Source organism: Hibiscus syriacus, unplaced genomic scaffold (genome assembly GCF_006381635.1).
Source record: "Hibiscus syriacus cultivar Baekdansim isolate YM2019G1 unplaced genomic scaffold, ASM638163v2 tig00110677_pilon, whole genome shotgun sequence".
NCBI lineage: Eukaryota > Viridiplantae > Streptophyta > Magnoliopsida > Malvales > Malvaceae > Hibiscus > Hibiscus syriacus.
In genome coordinates, this window is record NW_024062821.1 from 80,769 (window position 1) to 93,869 (window position 13,101).

General features: G+C 33.5%; 2 pseudogenes; one reads left to right on the forward strand and one right to left on the reverse strand.

Annotated features, from left to right (window-relative positions):
- Window positions 1–1,535: 1,535 nt before the first annotated feature.
- Window positions 1,536–3,781, forward strand: LOC120137997 (annotated as a pseudogene).
- A 5,932-nt stretch (window positions 3,782–9,713) lies between these two features.
- LOC120138026 lies at window positions 9,714–10,807 on the reverse strand (annotated as a pseudogene).
- Between the last annotated feature and the right edge of the window lie 2,294 nt (window positions 10,808–13,101).

Consider the following 13,101-nt stretch of genomic DNA (forward strand, 5'->3'; position numbering starts at 1 on the left):
TAGAATGAAACCTATGTTCTATTATTCACGTGATGAACCATAATTAACAACTCATGCATTCATGTCGTATTTCAAACACATTATTTAGTTAACTTTTTATAATATTCTCGGATGATTATAAGATAATATATATTTACAATTTTCTTTATCTTTTGACATTGTACACACAATGTGCAGATGTAGTTGCTCGAACCTAGGATCTTTAGGAAGAATAATTTTTCTTTTTATCACAGACTCCATTTCAATGATTCAGTATTGTTTAATTAATTAAATTTTGACATATTAATTATTTTTCATATGACTCCTCTTGGTATTCTGTAATTTCATGAATATATCTTGTTGACAAACATGTGAAGGATAATAATAATTTTAATTTAAGTTTAGGTCCAATAGGATGGTGTGCATGTGCCTCTTGACACACTTCCTAACTCCTTTTCTTGTTCATTTTTCATCTAGTTTTCATGCAAGAAATTTTGTGTTTTTATGATTTTATATGACTCGGTATGATTAGTTTCTGTTTAAAAGAAAAAAATACATGTAGTTATTATAAAGTTAAAATATTTATCAAATTGCTTCGATAATATATCAAATAGAAACTCTTAAAGGTATCTCTGACACTGTCAAACAAACATTCATGCTGAAAATCTTGAAGAATGAGTTATGGCTTAATCTACATATTTATTTTTTAGGTCATGGTTAAATGTGAAAGAGTTTAAGATTCAAATCTATATCTAGCTAATTAAGAGGGTTTGATACTTAGCTTACTAAAAATGGTTTAAACAACTATGGATTCCTATACCTGTTACATTAACCAAGTGGACTATGTGGTAAAAGAATTATTATTATTCTTGAGAACTTGGATTTGAGCACCTTAGATGTCAGGGGTGTGAGCATTCAATGTTGAAAGGTTGTACTCACATCAGATTATTAAAATAAAAATTATGGGACCTGCTTATATTACTTGATAAGGTCTTTAACTTTAAGGGCGGGTCCCCTTCCTACTGTGCTGCATGGTTTGGCCTATATATATACCCTTGTGGCTAATTTAGAGTTAGGGGAACTCCCCAACCATTTAGAGAAGTTGTTTCTTTTCCTTTGAAGAGGGAGCTTATTGGGAGAAACAATGGGTGTTTTCATGGTGATTACTGGGTTGTTTTCAATGGTGTTCTGTATATGCACTGCCGTCTTGAGATGGAATGAGATGAGATACAGGAAGAAAGGTCTGCCCCCTGGTACAATGGGTTGGCCTGTCTTTGGGGAAACCGCTGAGTTTCTCAAGCAAGGCCCTAACTTTATGAAAAACCAAAGAGCAAGGTGACTTTGACCCTCAAATCTTTGTTAACACAACTCCTGTTTGATGAAATAGCATCTTCTTCTTTTCCTTTTTATGGAAGCAATGGTATTCTCTCTTTTGGTCACTTACAAACAATTCCAATATGGTTTTCTTGTAAATTTAGCTTAAAAAACAGTAAAATTCATGGGGTTTTAATAGTTTTTATTTTTGGTTATTTACAAACAGGTATGGCAGCTTCTTCAAATCACACATCCTAGGGTGTCCTACTGTAATTTCCATGGATCCAGAGCTCAACAGATATATACTAATGAACGAAGCCAAGGGCCTTGTTCCTGGTTATCCACAGTCCATGCTCGATATCTTGGGCAAATGCAACATCGCAGCCGTCCATGGCTCCACTCATAAGCAAATGAGAGGAGCCCTCCTTGCCCTCATTAGCCCCACTATGATCAGACAACAACTCCTCCCCAAAATCAATGAATTCATGAGATCTTTCCTCTGTAATTGGGACAACAAAGTCATTAACATCCAAGACAAGACCAAAGAGGTTTGTGTCCTTGTATATGCCACATTCAAAGCTTTTCCTTTGTTTCTAATATACCTTTTTTGGTTCCTCTTCTTCTACAGATGGCTTTTTTGTCATCACTCAAGCAAATCGCCAGTACTGAGTCCAGTTCAGTAGCTAAAGAATTCATGCCTGAGTTCTTCAAACTCGTTTTAGGCACCTTATCACTTCCTATCGATCTTCCCGGTACAAATTATCGTGCAGGATTTCAGGTAATTTCACAAGCCATTTCCATTTCCATCTCCAGATCCTATATCTTTCGTCTTTCATTTCGGTTCATGTTCTTACGGTTTAACTATGATTTTGCAGGCAAGAAAAAACATTTTGAAGATACTGGGACAACTGATAGAACAGAGAAGAGAGAGTGAAGCATCCCACAAGGACATGCTTGGTTACTTGATGAGAAATGATGACAGTAATCGACATAAACTAAGCCATGATGAGATCATTGATCAAATCATTACAATCTTGTACTCTGGTTATGAAACTGTTTCGACAACATCAATGATGGCTGTCAAGTATCTCCATGATCATCCAACAGTTCTTGAAGAGCTGAGAGTAAGTTCAACCTTGAGGTGTTTTCCATATTTGTTTCATTCGTTTCATCTGGATTTGATTTTACTGTTACATCCCCCCCCCCCCCCCCCGAAAGAGCATTTGGAAATTAGAGCAAGAAAAAAGCAGATGAACCAATTGATTGGAATGACCTGAAGTCAATGAGATTTACAAGAGCAGTAAGTAAATTTGTAACTTTTCTGAAGAACCCTTTGTTCTTTTTTAATAATTAATAGTAAAAAGTTTAATGATTTGGCGTGCTACTTTTGATGCAGGTGATTTTTGAGACTTCAAGATTAGTTACAATTGTTAATGGAGTTTTGAGGAAAACTACTCGAGAAATGGAACTAAATGGTGAGCCATTAATGAGTTCCTTTTGATTCTTTACCTTTATACATTTCAACTTTATGAGTTCAAGAAGCTGAGTTTGCAGATTACTGCACTTTTCAGAACTTTTTTTGACATTTTTCTAATAAAAAATTGTAAAAGAAAATCAGATCATCTTGCTTTAATGGACCGTACCCCTATCATGATTTACAATGGTATACCTACCAATCCAGCTAGACTGTTCCCTGGATGATTCATTGCCTTAATTTTTCAATGATTTTTGAAAAGAAAGGAAGCTTTTTTTTGGAAAAGAAAGAAAGAAAGAAAACTTTTACAACTCTTTGCCAAATGATTGAGTGTTCACCGATGACTAATCTTATTAATTTATTTTCTCAGGATTTGTGATTCCTAAAGGGTGGAGAATTTATGTTTATACAAGGGAAATAAACTATGATCCTTTCCTATACCCAGATCCATTAGCTTTCAATCTATGGAGATGGATGGTTAGTAAACCCTAATTTCTCCTGCAATTTTTTTTGTTCTTAATCCATGCATGATTTTAAAATGGTTGATGGAAACAGGACAAGGGCTTGGAATCTCAAAGTAATTTCTTGATATTTGGAGGCGGAACTAGGCAATGTCCAGGGAAGGAACTCGGAATTGCAGAAATTTCTACTTTCCTTCACTATTTTGTAACTAGATACAGGTAATTTAATTGTCTAAAAAAGTAATTTACTTGAAAAACAATATTTAACAAGAAAAAAAATGGAAATTGATTTTTTTTTTTTTTTTTTTGCTTTTGTGGGTGTAGATGGTAAGAAGTTGGGAGACAAAAATTGATGAAATTTCCAAGAGTGGAAGCACCAAATGGACTGCACATTAGAGTTTCATCTAACTGACTAATAGATGTATGTATATAAGTGAGATATAATAGAGTGATCAAAAGAGAGAGAGGAGATTTTGTACAACTAAAGTATGTTCTAACAAGATTAGGAAATGATTGATTTTTCCTGTTCCCAGGATCTAATGTAGACTGTGAATTTCTGAATTTTGGGATGTTTATGGTATGACACCCTTAATATACGGCTAAGGAAATACGTTACCGGAAACGTTAATATTTTTAACATTTTCCTTAAAACACTACCTAAAATATTATTTTTTTCTATCGGAAATGTTAATATTGGGCGTTACCTAATGTTTAACATTCCTGGTAAAACGCTACCTAAAATATTTTTTTATCGAAAATATTAATATTTGGCACTACCTATAATGTTATTTTTTTCTACCGAAAATTAAGTAGCGAAATTAACATTTTCGGTAAAAAATAATGGTTTAGGTAGTGCTTTACCATGTTAAAAAAATATTAACATTTCCAGTAGCATCTTTCCTTAGCAGTATAGTAAGGCTGTCGTACAACATAACTACCCGAATTTTGGGCCTCTATTTTTCCTTTAATGGTTTCTTGGGCTGGATTAAACTATGTTATAAATTAAAGTGAGAGAATTTCATTTACCTAGAAATTTCAAACAAAATATATTTGCACTAAAATTAATCATTGTGGAAAATAGTTTTAAATGTGCCGAGTACTTTAGCTTGGAAGCTCAGGCAAAAATATGAAAATTACTAATGAAGTTAACATGTTTTTTTTTTAAAACTAAGCTAAGGTGATTATAAAATATTTTTAATTCTTTGACAATGAACGTTCAATTAACTCTATTGCAGCCGTAGGTGCTCGAATGCATGACCTCTAGTAACAACAACGATTCCTTTAACCACTGATGTAAGTTGGTTCGTGGTAGTAAAGTTGACATGTATTTTCAAATATAACATTATTTTCTATTTTGATATGATCTACATTCGACGTTCACAATTTTTTCTCCTAATAATATTATTTTGGATAAATAATTTGTTTAATAACTAAACAAATAATTTTGGTCTATTTTAGTACCTAAATTTTTAATTTTTTAACACCGTATCTAAAGGCGTTACGTTTTTAACGATAGGTACTAAAATGAAACAAAAAACTAAACGGTAGATATGATTTCAAAAAAAAATTAAAAATTTAAGCATTAAAACGGATTAAAATTAGTAGTTTAAGTATTAAATACGAAATTTATCCATTAATTTTAAAGCTCAAATCTTTGTGAACTAGCGAAATTGATGGGATGAAGGGTTAGCCGCGTAAAACGGCCTGACTTCATTTAACAAAAATCCTGGGTTCATAAATACATCTCTATCATTTCGGACGCAATACAAATACAATTAATGAATGTGAAATTAGGAGAATAGAAATGTTCTTACAGCGGTCGATAACACCGTCTCTCATATGTCATCGATATTATTTCATTTTTTTTACATTTTGATACCAAATTGTAAATAATGTATGTAGAGGGAATGATTTTATATAAATCAATATCAAGTGAACTTTGAACATCATTTCATTTTATTATAGTAATTTTTTATTAAATTTTATTTCAATCTTTGCGGTTTTAATATTCTTTTAATTTAGTTCTGAAAATAAAAAATGAAACAAAGTCATCGATAATTACCGGAAACTGGTTAATTTTAATAACCGATGACTTAATACCATATGTTTAACACAAAATATAAAAAAATTCATCGTGCGAGCAGCTCACCATCTTTATGCATGCATTTTATTATCTGGGTTTTAATAAAAAAGAATCATTGATTATCTAATGGTCTTATATATCTGGGTTAGGATCCATTCACAATAAAAATTTTATGAGGGTGTTTGACAAACAACTGATAGTTGGTAGCTGATTCCATTAGCTGGTTTGATCAATTGATTTGATTAATTGATTTGAGAAATTGATTTGATTAATTGTTTATAGTAAAATTTAGATGATAGTTGAAAGCTGATATGAGTAAAATGACAAATAAGATTATGATACATTTAGTTGTCAAGTACGTAGATATTTTATAATATTTTAATCTTTGTTGGAGTGAAATTATTCGAAAAAATGCTTTTGACAAGGAATTAAAATTCCTTAAGGAAATTAGTGAATATTTTTGAAAATTTTGAATATATTTTTTAAATTTAATATTTACTAAAATTAACATTGTGAGATTGATACATACTATTAACCTTGTATAAAATATCAACACTGCATTTTTTTACTTTCATGTTTTGCTATATTTTCTTAACTAAAATATATTTGAGAATCTACAACTAAAATATAGAATAATAAAATAAAATATCACTAATTTATCATTAGATCAAGTGGATTAGAATGGAGGCTATTTCATTATATTATGTTTTATGGCAAGAATGTAATTATAGAAATAATAAGGTCAAATATGTCATTTAACATCTTATTTTGCAATCAGCTCTCTCAAACCGCTGAATTTTCCAGCGTTTTCATTTTCAGATTATTTTGCACAATCAATTTTTCAAAAATGTGTTTACCAAACACTAAAAATGAACGGTTCGATTACCAATAAGCTAAAAACTATTCAAAAAGTTGTTTACCAAACACCCCATATCTTTTTAGGACCGTTAGATTGAGTGAAATCAAAAGCTGAGATTAACTTTTTTTTTAGTGAATATTGTAATACCCCGAATTTCGGGTCAGTAGTTCAGGTCAACTCAAGACCCATAAGTCAAGCCCATTAAATCTTCTAAACCAGTTAGACCAGTTTTTTAGAGTATTGGGCTCAAGTTTGGCCTAAGAGTTAGGAGAAGTGGTGATTTTAGTATGAGTTTTAAAGGTGAGGGACCAAAAGTATAGTTTACCCATTTCTCAAATTTAAGGATAAAAACCCCTTAACCTAATTGTTTTCCACATGAAACCATAACCCCAAAATATCTTTCTATTTTCATATTCTTTTCTATCTTTCTTTCCTTCTCAAGAGCAAAGAAAAATATGAAAGTCTTTGAGATTCCAAGCCTAGTTTGAATGAGCCAAGGTAAGAGTCTTTATCTTCAATCCTCAAGGTTCTCCTCGATCCTCAAATCTTAGGTTTTGGTTAAGATTTCAAAATGGGTTTTCAAGAGGTTCAAGGGAGTTAAGAGATTTGAGCTTGTTTTCAGTAAAATTGAGTTGTTTAAAGTGTTCTTAACTTAGTTTCAAGCCCTAGATAAGCTAGTAATTATTTTCTTACCTTTGATTAGTCAAGGAAGTGAGAGAAAGTTCAAAGGCAAGGGGTAAAGAAAAGATGACACCTAGTTGATTTCGAGAGGAGTTTTACCAACCAGGGAAATAAGGTAACACACTCACAACTTCTTCATATCAATTGTGGGTAATTATAAATGAGTTCTAGCTTGAGAGTTAGTTATAAAGCTTAGAGATGTATTTTCATGGTAGATTTAATGTTTGATGTTTATAGCATGTTAAAGAGCCTTATTTATGACCCTTATGATCACATAAAACTTTAATAACAATTGGGAAACCTTAAGGTAGGAAATTTAGGGAGTTTAAAGGGCAAATTTGTGCCCAAATAGGGCATTTTAAGGGTCAATATTGATACTGTATGAAGCAGTATCGATATAGTTCATAGCAAAGCTTAAATCGAGAGTTTCTTAAAGAGCAGTATCGATACCCTTAAAGGAGAATCAATATTGAGGGTTCAATATCGAGACCGAGGGGCCTGGTATCGAGATCAAGATTCCATAATGCTATTTTGGTATCGGTACTCTAGGGAGTATCGATACCCAAGGTCTCAATATCGATAATCTTATATGAGTATCAATACTCCCCTTTTTCTTTTAAGGCATTTAAGTTGGGGTATCGGTACCGAGGAGAGGATATCGATATTCTAAGGCCAGTATCGATAACAAGGTTAAGTCTGGGGTTTTAAATCAAGATGAATTATTAAAGTAAGTGACGTTTCCCAAGAGCTTATAATTATTCTCGAATAAGACTACAAGTGAGAATAATATAATCGCTACAGCAAAATAGAGTTATAGCGGTGTTTTTTTTAGTCTTATAGCGGCGTTTTTAAGCGCCGCTAAAAGCGCGATTGGAAAAACGTCGCAAGAAGCGCCGCTAAAGTTAGCGGCGTTTGAGAACCAAAAACGCCGCCATAGTTCAAGATCTATAGCGGCATTTTTGGATCAAACGCCGCAAAAGGTCGATATCTATAGCAGCGTTTTTAGAACAAACGCCTCAAAAAGTCAAGATCTATAGCGGCGTTTATGGAACAAACGCCACAAAAGGTCGAGATCTATAGCGGCGTTTTTGGATACAAACGCCGCTAATTACCATTCTTTAGCTAAGATTAATTGATATTTTGCATATTTAATTTTTGCCACCCAAATTTAATATCATGTAACTTTATATAAATAACAACAACCATAAATTTTAACATTAAAATTAAATGTAATGTAGCTTTGATGTTCATTACTTCGAAAATATTGAGTTCAATTCCACATATGGAAAGAAAAATAAATTAGTATGCATATAATATAAGCTACAAATGCCATTTGGCTGGATTCCTGACCTAAAAGCCATTCCAAATTTTCTTGGAGATTCAACTTCTGCAACTCCTCCCATTTTTCTGTCTGCAACCATTTTCAAGGCCATTTTCTGCACTGTTCTTGTGACAAGAAATGCTGCTTTAAGATTGGCACAAGCTTTATAGCAAGCTCTACTTTACAAGAAAGGAAACCATCTGCATCGATATCATTTATAAGAATTAGATCAATATTCAAATACAATATAAGATGAAACAAATAACTTGTCTCCATAATTGTTCATTTTATCACAGTAAAAACAGATGAAAATCGTTTTACCTATGCCAACTCCCACTAGCACCAGCTGAAAATCCCAAGATGTTTCCAACAGCCATCCTTAAACAACATATAACTTTAGAAGAATTGTGCTGATCAGGACCTGTCATATATCATTTTGTCATGCATGATATTAAAGCATGCATAAAAACTAACATCATAATGTTACCATGTGCAGACTAGAAATTCTCTGTATTTATTAAGAAATAAGTTCACCTGATAGATCTGCTAAAAGGGCACAAGCTGGTCCCTAAGAAAATGAAAATTCGTTATCCACACACACATACAATGGAAAACTTGAAAGGAAAAACAAATCACCATGGAAGGCTTACATGCACTGTAATGTTGGCGAGATCCAACATCCAGAATCCAATAACAAAGACAAAAGCCTCCATTGTTGGAAAATATCATTCAAATTTTTCCTTTTTTTTGGGGAGAGTGGGGGAGGGATTATAAGAGCTGAGAAGAAATCAAAGCAGGAATGAATACCTGCAATGCTCTGTTGTATCACCTAAAATGTATCTAACATCTCAGAAAACCCGATTACTATCACCTAATGCAAAACTCAGTTTAGCAGATATAAAACACAGTAACCTAGTATATAAGAATGAATCATGTAAGACTTCAATGCTTACAGCAACAGAGATCATGAGTGATCCAGCAAGGATAAAAGGTTGTCTCCTTCCATACTTTGATGTCCATTTATCACTCCAAACACTAACACAAGGTTGAACATAAGATCAAAGTACAATAACCCAAAAAACTAAAATCCATATTAGATATGGTGACATACACTATTAAACTTAGATGAGTCAAGTTAATCTATTTTAGAAGCAAATGGATTAAAAATCAAATGAAGTTAGTATAAAACAATGAAATCAACAAATTCTAATATATGGGTAAATAGAAACAATAAAAGTGAAAGTCAAACCCCATCAAAGTTCAGTGGATAATTCTACTTCTCCTACGCTGATAATTTAAATTTTCCTTATGATAATAATAAGGAGAAGGAAGTGAAAATCAAACCCCATCAAATGACTTACTGAGGAAATCACCCAAGCTAAAGTTGTTGGAATCCGCCCATTTTTGGTAATTGACATCAGGCTTTTCAAGGGTTTCGAACCAGCCGAGGGAACCACCCATCGTGTAGTTCTTGTAAGAGACATCAGAAATCCCTGCTAAAGTTGGTTATCAATATAAAATTGAAAATAAATTTTGCAAACTCATAGTACAAATCTCTGTTTGATTCTACCAAGTGATATATTTAGTGATGAACTGATGTAGCCTACCCCAGGCACACTGTATTTATTCTCGCAGACCAATCAGCCAGTCGACTCACTATAGTGGGTTAGAATGGACAAGATGCTGTTAAATACATTCGCTGCCATTCGCTTCTCGAAATCGCTTGCCTTGCATGTCTCTTCAACATTTAATACTGTAAAATACACTTAGCTGAGAACTCAAAACAACTAAATCCAACTAAAATGAAAGATGATAACATAGTGTCAATTATTATCATCGAAACAAAGAGTGAAACTTCAAGTAGCATATAACCAAAACTCAATCCAGAAGGTCAAAGAAGTGACTTAAAATAAAATTGTGAATTGCATTTGATAATGACACTCAACATACTTGTTATACCTGCTATTTATGAACATGTTTCCACATTGCATGAACAGTTGATAACAAATATACTAGTAAAAGCATAATGAATGAAAATATTTAGTTAGTACTACAATTGATCATTCAATAATTGCTACAATATAAAAGTTGAAGTTGAGAAGATGAACCATTATTACTCAAATCCGAGGAAAAAACAAGACCCAATTCAAGCACAAAATTGGTATCCACTTTCTTCCTACAAGAGCCAAACATAATCTCATTCAAGCTAGAGGCCTCCTCACTCAAGCTCACCCCCTCCATTCCCATTCTTCCGCCTTGTTATCGGGACCTGAACAGCCACAAAATGAATCACCCTCCCATATTATTTCCCAAAAATGGGACTCATATAGAACAATATCCAAAATGGCGTCCCGTCTTTACGGTAATTCACCAAATTCACTTGAATACCCCTCTCTTCTCGAATAGCTTCTCTTGTCTCCATCATCGCCCTTCCATTAGTTTTGGAACCCTGAAATATATTCTCATTTTGAACGATTACTTCTTCCTGGGAATAACCCAACATTTTCAAGAAGTTTCGGCTTGCAAAAATAATTGGATGGCCTGAAATCGAAGGATTCGTGATGGTGAAATTGTCGGACAATTTGTCGATAGCTTCCCAGACCCATTCAAAATAATGGGAGTTGAAAGATTGTTGGATTAAACCCAATTTTTAATCCATGTTTAAGATTGGTACAACTATTGTTGCTTTTTGAGACCTGCGATTCTGGGATTCCTGATTGGAACTAATCCCATGTGGGTAGCAATATATTTTTAAAGACTTCGAAGAATTCCTAGATTAAAAAGGAAAAAAAAGTACCTTATTTACATGCAAATCATCACAAAAAATTGAGGTGAAAGAAGAAGAAAAATACCTAGCGATTAACAGCAAAAATGGGGCAATGTTTTTCGATAACGTCATGTCAAACAGTTCTAGACTGAAGACATCTTTGCATTTGTAACCTTTTTTGTAGTGAGAATTTGTTTGAACGAAGCGCTGAGAAGAAGAGCCCTCCATTGGAGAAGAAGCAGCAGATGGGTTTGACTAAATGGCGGGAATGAAAAAATAGGTGAAGGGGAAAAAATGAAAAAGGGTTAAAGGGGTCTTAAAACTTTAAATTTGCGGCGTTTGTAAAATAAACGCCATTAAAGTACGAGTTTTTTAGTGGCGTTTGTATAAAAACGCCACTAAAGTACAAGTCTATAGCGGCGTTTGTAAACAAAAACGCCATAAAAGAATGAGTCTTTAGCGGCGTTTGTAAAAAACGCCACTAAAGTACGAGTCTATAGCGGCGTTTATAAACAAAAACGCCACTAAAGTACGATTCTATAGCGGCGTTTGAATAAAAACGCCACTAAAGTATGAGTTATAGTGGCGTTTTTATACAAACGCCACTACAGTACGAGTTATAACATCGCTTTTATAAAAAAAACGCCACTAAAGTACGAGTCTTAGCGGCGTTTGTATAAAAACGCTCATAAAGTATGATTCTATAGCGGCGTTTGTGTAAAAATGCAACTATAGTACTGGTCTTTAGCGGCATTTGTATACAAACACCACTATAGTAAGATCTTTTGTGGTGTTTTTATACAAACGCCTCTAAAGTTAGATCTTTTGCGGCATTTGTTCAAAAAATGCCGCTAAAAAGCCGCTATAAACCCATTTTGCTGTAGTGAATGTGTAATCAAACAAAGAAATGAGATAAGGTAGGATGGCATAAAACTAGCCTTGTTTGAATGCTCGGGAAACGGTCATGAAACCCGAATTTCTTTAGAAAAGCTACTAGTTTTGAAAGTATAGAATCAATTCGGATATCCTTAGGGCGTGTGCAAGGCACTATAAGCTAACTAGCTAGGGCGCAAAGTTCGACACTCGCAAGGGGTGGGCTAGTCAAGGGTGTTGTGTCTGGTGCAGAGATTCCGGGCAACCATCCTCGGTAGACTAAAGGGGTATGTGGAGTTTAGAGATGCAGAACCCTCAGCCGCACCATGATGTCTACCATAGAGTAGAGAGTGAGTATACAAGTATACTCACTAATGTAGTAGACTTGATAATTTGAGCTTTTCAGGGATTCCCTTTTAGTATGTTTTATTTGTTAGTGTAGCACTGAGCTATTTAGCTCAGTGTTTGGAATTTGTTTCCTTACGCAAATTAGGTGGAGTAGTTAAGGAGATTAGAGTGACCGAGGTCCAGAGCAAGAGCAGATCATAACACGTCTCAAGTTTTTAAAGGGCATGTATATTTATAAACCCTATTGTAAAGTTGAGTGATAAATTTATTAAAAGTTGGTATGTATTGTTTTGAATGTAAATATTTATTTTGGGAGCTCCTCTGATATAAAGTATACATTTTATTTTATGTTTGATTTTATTGTGAAAATAGTCGTTTTAAAGTAAAAGAAATGAGAAAAGTCTTGGTCAGCCACTTCGGTGGTTCCGTGTAGCATCCTAATTGGTTGACTGTAACATCCTCAATATCGGGTTAGTGACTAAATTGTAAAGTTTCATAATTTGATGATTAAAGTAGAAAAGTTGAATAGTTCAATGATTTATTTAAAAATATTTCCTGAAGGGTTGTTAGCAATTATTAAAGGAATTAAAGGGTAAAATGGTCATTTGGCATGAAAGATATTTTCCCTCCCCTTTAATAGAAGATAAACATGTAGGGGGAGTGAGATGGAAAACTCTCTTCTTCTTCTTGCTTTCTTCTTCTCCACCGTGAACCAAGGGAACAAAGGTGAGTTTTCTGATTTCTTGATTGTTTGTTGATTTTAAGTATGAATTTTGATCCTTAGGTGATACTTAAGCTTAAGGAAAGCTTAAGTTGTCTTGAAATCAAAAGATGAATAAGTTATGAAAGATTAAAGAGGATGGGGTTTTAAGAGAATTTCTGAAAAAGAGTTGATAAGTTGAATTTGAAGTTAAATTTGACTTTTCATCAGCTTAATTAAG